At 49.0% G+C, this 11,054-nt stretch overlaps 1 protein-coding gene and 1 pseudogene across 8 annotated transcripts in view; one reads left to right on the top strand and one right to left on the bottom strand.

The window, feature by feature from the left end:
- Positions 1 to 9,672, bottom strand: part of LOC135971337 (SH3 domain and tetratricopeptide repeat-containing protein 1-like) — a 52,097-nt gene extending 42,425 nt beyond the window's left edge. For 7 of the 8 annotated variants that reach the window (XR_012413947.1, XM_073993910.1, XM_073993911.1 and 4 more), the window contains exons 1-2: positions 9,467 to 9,672; positions 6,331 to 6,512 (exon numbers count right to left, since the gene is read on the bottom strand). The gene's annotated coding sequence lies outside the window, so the exon portion shown is untranslated. The remainder of the gene's footprint in view (positions 1 to 6,330; positions 6,513 to 9,466) is intronic. The other variant, XR_012413948.1, reaches the window with a different exon arrangement.
- On the top strand, positions 8,836 to 10,274 carry LOC135971336 (uncharacterized; annotated as a pseudogene).
- The last annotated feature ends 780 nt before the right edge of the window (positions 10,275 to 11,054 follow it).

Genomic DNA, 11,054 nt, shown 5'->3' with positions numbered 1-11,054 from the left:
CTGGGCTAGTTCTCAAGTCATCTTTTTCTAAGCTTTCATTCGGCTCTACCACATGTACCTAGGCTGGGTAAAATACTTTACCAGGTTTTTTTTTTTTTTGAGATGGAGTTTCACTCTCTAGCCCAGGCTGGAGTGCAGTGACACCATCTCGGCTCACTGTAACCTCCACCTCCCGAGTTCAAACGATTCTCCTGCTTCAGCCTCTCAAGTAGCTGGGACTACAGGCACACCCAGGACTACCACCACACCCAGCTAATTTTTGTATTTTTAGCAAAGATGGGGTTTCGCCATATTGGCCAGGCTGGTCTCAAACTCCTGACCTCATGATCCGTCCGCCTTGGCCTCCCAAAGTGCTGGGAATACAGGCGTAAGTCACCGCCCCTGGCCTACTTTACCAGTTTTATTCCTGAATTAAACCTGTTATTACTATCAATAACGTCAATCAGTGCCATTTCATTCACCGTATGACACACACACACAAAGCACTCCATACTCGCTCCACCTATCTGCTTTTCTGCAATGGCCACAGTGTTCCCCATCTTACATGAGAGGCACACACAAAGACAATGACTTCTCCAAGGTTTTGTAATTCACAATCAGTGGCAGAACCAACATGACCAACCACGTCTGGCCGAGGCCTGTGTTTCAGCCACACCATCTGGTTGCTGCCCCAAGGCTCAATGGGCAAGTAACAGATCACTCCGATTGCAGAGGCTTCAGAAATGCCTTCCACCATGGTACAATGGACGGTTCGCTCTCAGAAGGGGAGGCAGGGGTGGAATCAGCACACAGTTCTGCTAGGTTTCTCATGCAGGGCACAGACTATGTGTATTTTGTGCCTTGCTTTGCAGTTGAAATGTCTCCTGCCCCCTGTACAACAGCTTTCTTTGTCCTCTCCACATAAAAGTACAACTGAGGTCCTCAGGGGAAGGCAGTGATCACTGCCCTGTGCCACACCTGACTGATGTCCAAACAAGTGGACACACAGGCTCTTCTCTTATGGCCCAGGCTGCCCCCATCTGCTAAGCATCAACAACTACACATAGGATTTGCAGAACATGAATGACATGGAGGTGACTGCTTTATCTCTGTTGAAAACTTACTGCGCTCTCTTAAAAAAGGGAATTCAGGAAAAACTGAACATTTGAGGCTGGCTGGCTGTAATCTTCAGCTGCTGAGAAAGCCTCAGCTGCTCGGTTCCACTGTGGAAATCCAACTCCTCCCTCAAAGTCCAACTCAAGTACACCTCCTCTGCGGTGACTGCCCCTTCCTCCCTTTCACAAGCATGTGTTCTCTCTGCAGTCCCAGAGCATTCTATCCCCACCTCTGGAGCCACACTGTCCCAGCCTACAGCCAGCTCAGCGCACAGCTGCCTCTCCCTTTGTGTACCTGCAGGCCCCACCTGGGCTGGAAGGCTGCCTCCTTCTCCTCCGCACAGAGGCGGCACTCAGGAACTACTGAATGAGGGAGGGAGTGGATGAGCAAGATCAGCCAAGGGCTACAGGGAGTGACCTGCAGCTCCCAGCAGGAACAGCCCCTGCCCTGCCAATCCGGAGGTGCTGGCTCTGTTCTCAGCAGGGCCGCTAAAAGCTCCCTTATAACAGCTCTAGGCCACAACGGTCAACTTGGTGTCAGGCCCTAGAGACACCGAAACTCCTAACAAATAAAGAGGCCGCGTATGCAGCATGCTCGTTAAAAGCACAGGCTTCGGAGTCAGAGCTTGAATTCCGCTTATTATGTGACCTTGAGCAAGTTACTCAATGCATCAGTCTCATTTTGTCACCGGCAAAATGAGGACATTATCTGCCACACAGTGTTGCTGAAAAAGTAAGAGAGGTGACAGACGCAAAGTGCTTGGCACTTACTTACTCTTATTGGTTTATTACAAAGAAGAGAACACGGGAACGGCCAAATGCAAGAGAGGCACAGGGCACACCACGGGGCAGAGAGGTCGAGGCTCCCATGCCTGGAAGTGCCACCTCCCCAGCACCAAATGAGTTCACCAAACCAGAAGCTCCCCAAACCCAGTATTTAGAGGGTTTTATGGAGTTTTAATAACATCAACATGATTAAGTCACTGGCTACCCGTGACTAGCTCAATCTCCAGCCTGTCTCATCTCCCCTCCCAGAGGTAGGTGTGGGGCTGACATGTCCAACTCTATAATCATGACTCATCTTTCTGGCAACCAGCCCTGATCCTGAACCTGTCTAGGGGCCGAAGCCCCCTGTCATCTCATTATCATACAAAAGACACTCCTATCGCCCCAGAGATTCCCAAAGTCTTAGAAGCTCTTGTGTCAGGTATTGAAACCTAAGACCAAATATTATAACCAATGATGTTCCTATCACTCAGGAAATTACAAGGGTTTTAGAAGCTGTGGGCCAAAAACCAGGAAGAATACTAAATATATACACTATTATACTATGTATCCCACTATCACAATAATTTTTTTTGAGACAGAGTCTACCTCTGTTGCCCAGGTTGGAGTGCAGTGGTGCAATCTCAGCTTATGGTGCGATCTCAGCTCACTGCAACCTCCACCTCTCAGGTTCAAGCAATTCTTGTGCCTTATCCTCCTGAGTAGCTGGAACTACAGGTGTGCAACACTACAACTGACTAATTTTTGTATTTTTTAGTAGAGACGGGGTTTCACTGTGTTGGCCAGGCTGGCCTTCAACTCCTGGCCTCAAGTGATCTGCCCACCTCGGCCTCCCAAAAATCTGGGATAAGTCACGAGCCACCGTGCCTGGCCTCACTAGCACAATAATTATACTGAGAGGATGGGGGAGAAAAACGTGGGCAACAGGAGGAGCGGGGAAGGTAAGCAGCCTGAATCCTTGTCTTCCATAGTAGGACACCTCCCTGTCTTTCACACAATCTAGAAGAACGAGCTAAAACATAAACACAGTAACCTCCAAGGAGCAGGGATCAGAGTGGAGAAGGGTAAGGTGGGGGATTGCTGGGTTTTGTCCTAAGCCTTGTTAATTTCTGACTCTTAGAACTGTAGGCCTGTACAACTTTGCTAAAAATGAGTATTTACCTGTAATCCCAGCACTTTGGGAAGCCAACGTGGGCGGATCACGAGGTCAGGAGATCGAGACCATCCTGGCTAACACGGTGAAACCCCGTCTCTACTAAAAATACAAAATACTAGCCAGGCGTGCTGGCAGGCGCCTGTAGTCCCAGCTACTCAGGAGGTTGAGGCAGGAGAATGGTGTGAACCCAGGAGGCGGAGCTTGCAGTGAGCTGAGACTATGCCACTGCACTCCAGCCTGGGCGACAGAGCGAGACTCCATCTCAAAAAAAAAAAAAAAAAAGAGTATTTAGTTTTTAAACAAAATCTGATATTTGACCAACAACAATAGTATATTAAGTGATATGGTTTTTTGTTTTTGTTTGAGAGAGGGTCTTGCTCTGTTGCCTGGGCTGGAGTGCGGTGGTATAATTCTAACTTACTACAGCCTCAAATTATTGGGATCAGGTGATCAACCTCTCGAGCAGCTAGAACCACAGGTGTGCACCACCATGCCCAGCATTCTTTCTCTCTTTTTTTTTTTTTTTTGGTAGAGGTGGAGGTCTTGCTATGTTGCTGGTCTTAAATTGCTGACCTCAGTGGATCCTACTGCCTCAGCCTCCCTAAGTTCTGGGATTACAGGTGTGAGCCACCACACCAGGCCAAAGTGGTGTCTTCTAAAATTTTTTGGAATCCAACCACTTTGAAAAAGTATGGAGAGCTATAAATCATCTCCCCATAAACACACATGGATGCAGATACACAAAATTGTTGCACAGGATTTTGGGGACTTCATAAAGTCCTGAAAGCCAGGTTAAAAACCTTAGGACTATACATTCTGGTTTCTTTTTTTTTCTTTTTTTTTTTTTTTGAGACAGTCTTGCTTTGTCATTCAGGCTGGAGTGCAGTGGCGTGATCTCCGCTCACTGCAAGGTCTGCCTCCCAGGTTCACGCCATTCTCCTGCCTCAGCCTCCCGAGGACCTGGGACTACAGGCGCCCGCCACCATGCCCGGCTAATTTTTTGTATTTTTAGTAGAGGCAGGGTTTCACCATAGCCAGGATGGTCTCAATCTCCTGACCTCGTGATCCACCCTCCTCGGTCTCCCAAAGTCTGGGATTACAGGCGTGAACCACCGCGCCCGGCCCTAGATTCTGGTTTATTAAAGGAAATGCATTTCAAGTCAGAGTTTGTCATTTATTGCACAGGAAAATAAAAACTTAGTTAAGAAAATCAAAAACACCCACATGATAAAATGAGGTCCTACTTGGTTTTAAACTACTTGGTGACCACCATCAGTTGTTTGCTTGACCACAGGATGCACCTAATTCCTAACTATGAATAAAGGTACAAACATTGTTTATTGGGCTTTTGGCTTCAGCCTTGAAACAATCAGATTCTCTCAAACTCAGGAATGTGAATCGCTGTTGGGTTGATGCAGCTGTTTCCATTCTAGAAATGGACCTGGAATCATGTACTTTTCGCCCATGAAGAGTCCTTTGTGCAAAACTTGAAAAGGGAAGGTCCCAAATTCCCCATATGGTATTTCTTCCAGTAGAGGAATTACTCTAATGACTTCTTAGCAAAACTTACATGATCAGGGCAGGCCATCAAAATACTCCAGAAAACAAAGTTTAGCTCCATTTCTGATGGACCTGTCTCCACTGCTATCAGTCTCACCAACAGCCTCACATCAAGTCAGAGGAACGGTTTTTTCATTTAAGAAGGATCTTCATGGCTGGGTGTGGTCGCTCACGCCTGTAATCCCAGCACTTTGGGAGGCCAAGTTGGGTGGATCACGAGGTCAGGATTTGGTGACCAGCCTGGCCAACATACTGAAACCCCGTCTGTACTAAAAATACAAAAATTAGCCAGGCTTGGTGGCACGTGCCTGTGGTCCCAGCTACTTAGGAGGCTGAGGCAGGAGAACTGCTTGAACCTGGGAGGTGGAAGTTGTGGTGAGCCAAGACTGCACCACTGCACTTCAGCCCGGGCAAGAGAATGAGACTCCGTCTCGAAAGAAAAAAAAAAAAAAAAAGGACCTTCATGTTCCTGCCAATTTGCAAAAAAATTAAATAAATAAATAAATAAATAATTGATATCTGTTAACCAGAGGTGACAAAAAGCACCTCCCAGGCTGCTGTAGTAAGTGGATCCGTAACTGTGGTGGGAGATTCCAACCCCCGAGACCTGTGACTATGTCGTGCAGCAAAAGGGCTTGGCCACAGGCCTTAGGAAGAGTATCCTGGGCTATCCAGGGAGGTCCAATCTAATCCCATGAGCCTCTAAGAGCATAGAACTGGCCAGGCGCGGTGGCTCACACCCGTAATCTCCACACTTTGGAAGGCTAAGGCAGGCAGATCACGAGATCAAGAGATGGAGACCATCCTGGCTAAAATGGTGAAACCCATCTCTACCAAAAATACAAAAATTAGTTGGGTGTCATCGCGGGCAACTGTAGTCCCAGCTACTCAGGAGGCTGAAGCAGGGGAATCACTTGAACCCAGGAGGTAGAGGTTGCAGTGAGCTGAGTTCATGCTACTGCACTCCAGCCTGGGCAACAGTGCGAGATTCCATCTCAAAAAAATATTTTAAAATAGGGAATAGAACTTTCTCCGAGTGCAAGAAGAGAAATGCACAAAGGGGAACGGGAGAGCCTGACCAGGTCCCTGGCCTACCTAGTCCTGAGCTGATGGGACCACGTACAAAGACCAGATAGAGGCCTCAGGAGCTGAGGGCAGCTCCCAACAGATGGAGAGCAAGGGAACAGACACCTCAGTCCTGCAACCACAAGGAACTATATTTGGCCAAAAGCACTTGGAAACAATTCTCCAGTGAGGAATGCAGCCCAGCCCACATGGTGATTTTTGCCCAGTCACATCCACGTCAGTCTTCTGCCCCATAGAACTGTGAGATGATACAATTTCAATTGTTTTAAGCCACTAAATTTGTGGAAATGTGGTAAAGCAGCAACAGAAATGAATACAGTGATTCACGTGGAAACCCCTAGAAGAGTTCCTGGCACAGTGCTGACACCTGACAAGCGTTTCCTGATTTCCTTACATCGCAAGGCAGGGCTGGCCACACTCCATCCAAAACAATAAATGATAGACTTGTTCTGACAAAACAGATTCAGTGAATTATAAATGGCCCAGAACACCTACAAATTTTAGGTTTCAGGTAAGTGATTGCCTTTCTTTTCACTTAGAAGCCTCCCAATGCTCATCTTACTGATAAACTCTAAGTACCAGGCAGGAGACTAAACACCAGACAAACCCAGCCCCAGATGCCCCAAGGGAGCCCATCCCAGCACTCACTCTCCGCTGCACTGAAATGATGTCCAGGTCAGTTTATCCCACTAGACCAAGAACTCCAGCTCTCCACGTGTGAGTCACCAGTGCTGCCTCTGCATCTCTGCTTCTAGGATGGTGCTTCTGCACTTCACAGGAAATCTGTATCAATGTTTGTCAACACTATATATGACAGTGTCACTTAATATCTGCACAGAAAACATAAATTCTTTGAGGACCAGGGCTGGGTTTATTAGCCTTTGTAATCCCACTGCCACTGTCTGAGACATCAGAGGCACTCGGTAGAAGTTGGTGAAGAGAAAGAAAAGGCAGAGGAGAGACAGGAAAGCAGGACCAACACCGCAGACACAGATTCTGAGGTGGCCGGAGGAGAGGCAGGGCAGAGAAACTTCCTGGATGCTGGAATGGGGTTCACTGTGATATCTGCTGCTGGATTTCAAATGTCAAAGGTGACGCTTTGCTGACCTTGACCTCTGACTGCCCTTTAGCTTTCCCAACCTCAACACAGGGCACTTAGAAACTGCAATGTCAAGAAATTATGCTTCATTAAAGCATGGGAATGTTATTTACATGGACGTTCATTACTGAATTTTTTACATGGGAATGTAAATAATTGAAGATTGTTAAAGATTAAATCATGCACATTCAATAACTTTGTAAAATATTAATGATAACTGAAACACAAATTTTGATGTTCCCCAAAAATGCTAAAATATAAAAAAATACTGGCCAATTAAAGATAGAAAACAATCCTAATGCAGCTCCCCAACAGACACATTAAAACTTCTCTATACATTAAATATTTCGGATTTCAAAGGAAAACCCAGATTCATTCCATTCTTAATATGGCGTTAAAAAAAAAAAATCTTAGGTAATACAATATTTCATTTAAAATTTACAAAATTCCATTACATTCATTATTTCATTTGATCCTCAAAACAATCTCCTGAGTTAGGCAGAACAGGTATTATTAACAACTAACTCCATTTTACAGGTAAGGGAACTGAAGTTCAGCAAGTACTTGGGCTTAACAAAAGCTTTAATAGGGCCACATATCAAAACCAAATCCTCTGCTCAAAAGAACTAGAATAAGTTATCTTTTACATATTATTCATACTTATATCCTGTCAATATCCAAAAATGTTTTCAGGTAGCCTGCAATAATAGACACCTATCCAATAAAAACATTAAAACGAAAAACAGGGGGAAAAAAACCAGCAGGTGACATGGGAGACAGACGAAGGTAGATAGCAAAGACTGAGACTTATAATCTAAGAAAACTTCATCTCTGACCTTCCAGTTCCAGGGAGATAACGCTAAAGGAAACAAGATGGTTTATAGACTCATAAACTGACAAAAGAGAGGTTGCATCAGTTCTTAACTCTGAAACACTCCTAGCAGCCACAGCAAATCTCTAGGACAACATACCAATGGCATCAAAGCAAGAGTATACTTCGGGATAGAGTGAATTAAGTTCCCTGTTTGGGACCCAGGCCAGGGCTAGAGAAAAGAACTCTGAAATGTAGAGCTCAAAAATACATCCTCTGTCGGCCAGGCGCAGTGGCTCACACCTGTAATCCCCAGCACTCTGGAAGGCCGAGGCGGGCAGATCACGAAGTCAGGAGATGGAGACCATCCTGCCTAGCACAGTGAAATCCTGTTTCTACTAAAAATACAAAAAATTAGCCGGGCATGGTGGCAGGCGCCTATAGTCCCAGCTGCTTGGGAGGCTGAGGTAGGAGAATGGAGTGAAGCCAGGAGGCGGAGCTTGCAGTGGGCCAAGATCCTGCCACTGCACTCCAGCATGGGCAACAGAGCAAAACTCCGTCACCAAAAAAAAAAAAACAACAACAACAACAAAAAAAACATATATATATATATATATACCCTCTGTCTTCTCCATACCCATGTGTCCCCTTCTGTGAGAGACTTCCTTACACCATTGCGGGGAAGAGAATTTTTCTCTGCTATATTTGCTTGAAAGAATTAAAGGTGTAGGGCAAAAATTCTTGGAAATTATGTAGTTTACGATCCTCAAAAGTGAGAAAAATGAAGCCCAGAAGAGAAGGCCTTCCAGGAAAATTCCAGAGCCAGAGGTAGACCCAGTACATTGTTTTTGTTTTTGTTTTGAGAGGAAGTCTCACTCTATGGCCCAGGCTGGAGTGCAGTGCAGCCATTTCACTCACTGCCACCTCCGCCTCCTGGGTTCAAGCTATTCTCCTGCCTCAGCCTCCTGAGGAGCTGCGATTACAGGCGCCCACCACCACACCCAACTAATTTTTGTATTTTTAGTAGAGACAGGGTTTCACCATGTTGGCCAGGTTGGTCTCCAACTCCTGACCTCAAGTGATCCGCCTGCCTAGACCTCCCAAAGTCCTCGGATTACAGGCGTGAGCCACCGTACCAGGCAGACCTGTTAAGTTTTAATCAAGTACTCTGAACTATGCAACAAACGCTAGGAAGTAATAGAAAAAAAATTAATCTAAAAACCCTCTGGAGAGTCAAAGAATTGCAGATTTAAAATAGCACGAATACTTGGATTCACGGTATTGAAAAAGGACCTCGCATTTACCCACGCGCGCGGGTCCACGCAGCCACCTATATAGGTGACAAAACACTCAGGAAGCCCTCATGCGGGGCCGGGAAAGAGCCCCCACGCAGAGTCACGGACTCCCTCGTCCGAAGGTCCGCGCAGTCCCCTCGGTGAGTCTAGGGAAGCAGTCTCGCTGCGAGGGAGGGCGAGGAGGGCGGCGGAGTCTCCCTCTCGCGGTGGCCCGGACCCCGCCCCACGAGTGGGCCCTCGCAGGGCCCCCTCTGCTGCACGCGGGGACCAGCCACGCTGCGGGGAACCGGGCAGAAGCCAGCGCCTGGGTCCATGCAGTCCCCTCCGCGGCAGACGCGGGGAGCCGGGGAGCAGTAGGGACCGGCCCTCACCCGCAGGGCGACCAGGACACCCCGCGGGCCCACGAGGTACCGCAGCAGGCGCTAAGCCCCCGGTGCCGCCCAAGGCCGAGACAAAGCCCTGGAGCAAGGACCCCGGATCCCAACCTCAGACCCTGCGGAGCCCAGCTCGGAGCCGCCAGGCGCGGGGCAGAGACCCACGCCCGGTCCGGAGACCCCGTCGCCCGTCGCGCCCTCTCACCTCAGGCTGCCGCCTCGCAGCGCTCGCTCCTCGCCGCGGCGCCTGGGCCGACTGGAGCGCAGCTGAGCAGCCGACAGAGCCGCGGCAGCCTCAACAATGGAGCCCCGGGGCGGGGCCGCCGCCGCCGCTTCAGCCCGTGTTCCCCGCTCAGGATCCGGCTCGGATCAAGGAGCTGCAGCTGGCGCGGGGTTGCGGCCGGGAAACACACCGCGCAGGTGCACACGGCCCAGCCCGCCGCCCGCAGCCCCGCCCCCAGCGGAGCCGGGCGCCCAGGGCCCGCCCCCCGGGCAATGGGGAGCGAGCTGCGCGGAGAGGGCGGGGCCTGGGGGAACAAAGGCAGGTTGGGCGGGGCGGCGCTGGGACTGGGCGTGCGGTGTCCCGCGGGAGGACCGGACCCAAGAGCTGGCCGGATCCTGGCCTCCTAGAAGACCCAGCTCAACGTCCACCTGCAGTCTGCCCTACAGGACGCGCTCATCTCAAGCCCAGAACTCAGGCTTTTAGGGCAGAGAGCGAGAGACAGGCTTGCTTTACAAAAAAGGAAACTGAGGTTCAAGGAATAGGATTGCCTGCTGCCCGAAGTCACGTAGTCCCATTCACTCGTTCACCTTGTCATTCAGCAAACATTTGGAAGCACGTATGGTGGGCGTTAGGAGTGAAGTAGGGCCAGGCGCGGTGGCTCGCTCCTGTAATCCCAGCAGTTTGTGGGACGGAGGCAGGTGGATCACTTGAGGCCAGGAGTTCGAAACCAGCCTGGCCAACAAGATGAAACCCCATCTCTGCTAAAAATAAAAAAACTTAGCCGATCGTGGTGACGCGTCCCTATGGTCCCAGTTACTGGGAAGACTGAGGCAGGAGAATCGTTTGAGCCCGGGAGGTGGAGGTTGCAGTGAGCTGAGATGGTGCCACTGCATGCGCTCCAGCCTGGGCGACAGAATGAGACTCTGTCTGCAAAAAAAAAAAAAAAAAAAAAAAAAAAATTAATAGAGGGGAAGTAAAAACGAACTTAGGCCTTCCCTGAAGGAGCTCGGCCAAGGAGTACCTGAAATGTCTCTGCATCTCTTTAAGGTCTGATAAAGGAACCAGGAGCAAGCGCTAATCACTTCCCTTTCCTACCTCAGAACTTTCATGTGTTTGCTGTTCCCCGCCTGAAATGTCAAGTACCAATGGTATTTATTTATTTATTTATTTATAGAAATGAGGTCTCCCTATGTTGCCCAGGCTGGTCTCAAACTCCTGGCCTCAAGCTATCCTCTCGTCTCAGCCTCCCAAAGTATTGGGATTGCAGGCATGAACCACTGTCCCAGCCCTGATCGTCTTTAAAACGTCTTTCCTCATCTTATTTGAGTTTCCTGCTCCATGTGACCCCACACCCTTGGTTTCCCTGTACTTCCATAGCTGCTCCTCGGTGGGTCCTGGGGACCCACCCCCTTCTCTGCCCAACTTGTATATGTCTGGACTCAGGCCAAATGCCCTTCCATTTGCAGTGGGCACTGCCACAAGAAATCTCATGCCTTTCCAGGCTTCACAAACCATCCACATGCTCTGCTGCCTGCCAGAGACATCCATCCCAGTCAGATGCCCAGCCCTG

The sequence above is a fragment of the Macaca fascicularis genome, chromosome 6, assembly GCF_037993035.2.
Source record: "Macaca fascicularis isolate 582-1 chromosome 6, T2T-MFA8v1.1".
NCBI lineage: Eukaryota > Metazoa > Chordata > Mammalia > Primates > Cercopithecidae > Macaca > Macaca fascicularis.
The sequence above is the reverse complement of the archived record's forward strand: the minus strand, read 5'-3'. Positions and strand labels throughout refer to the sequence as shown.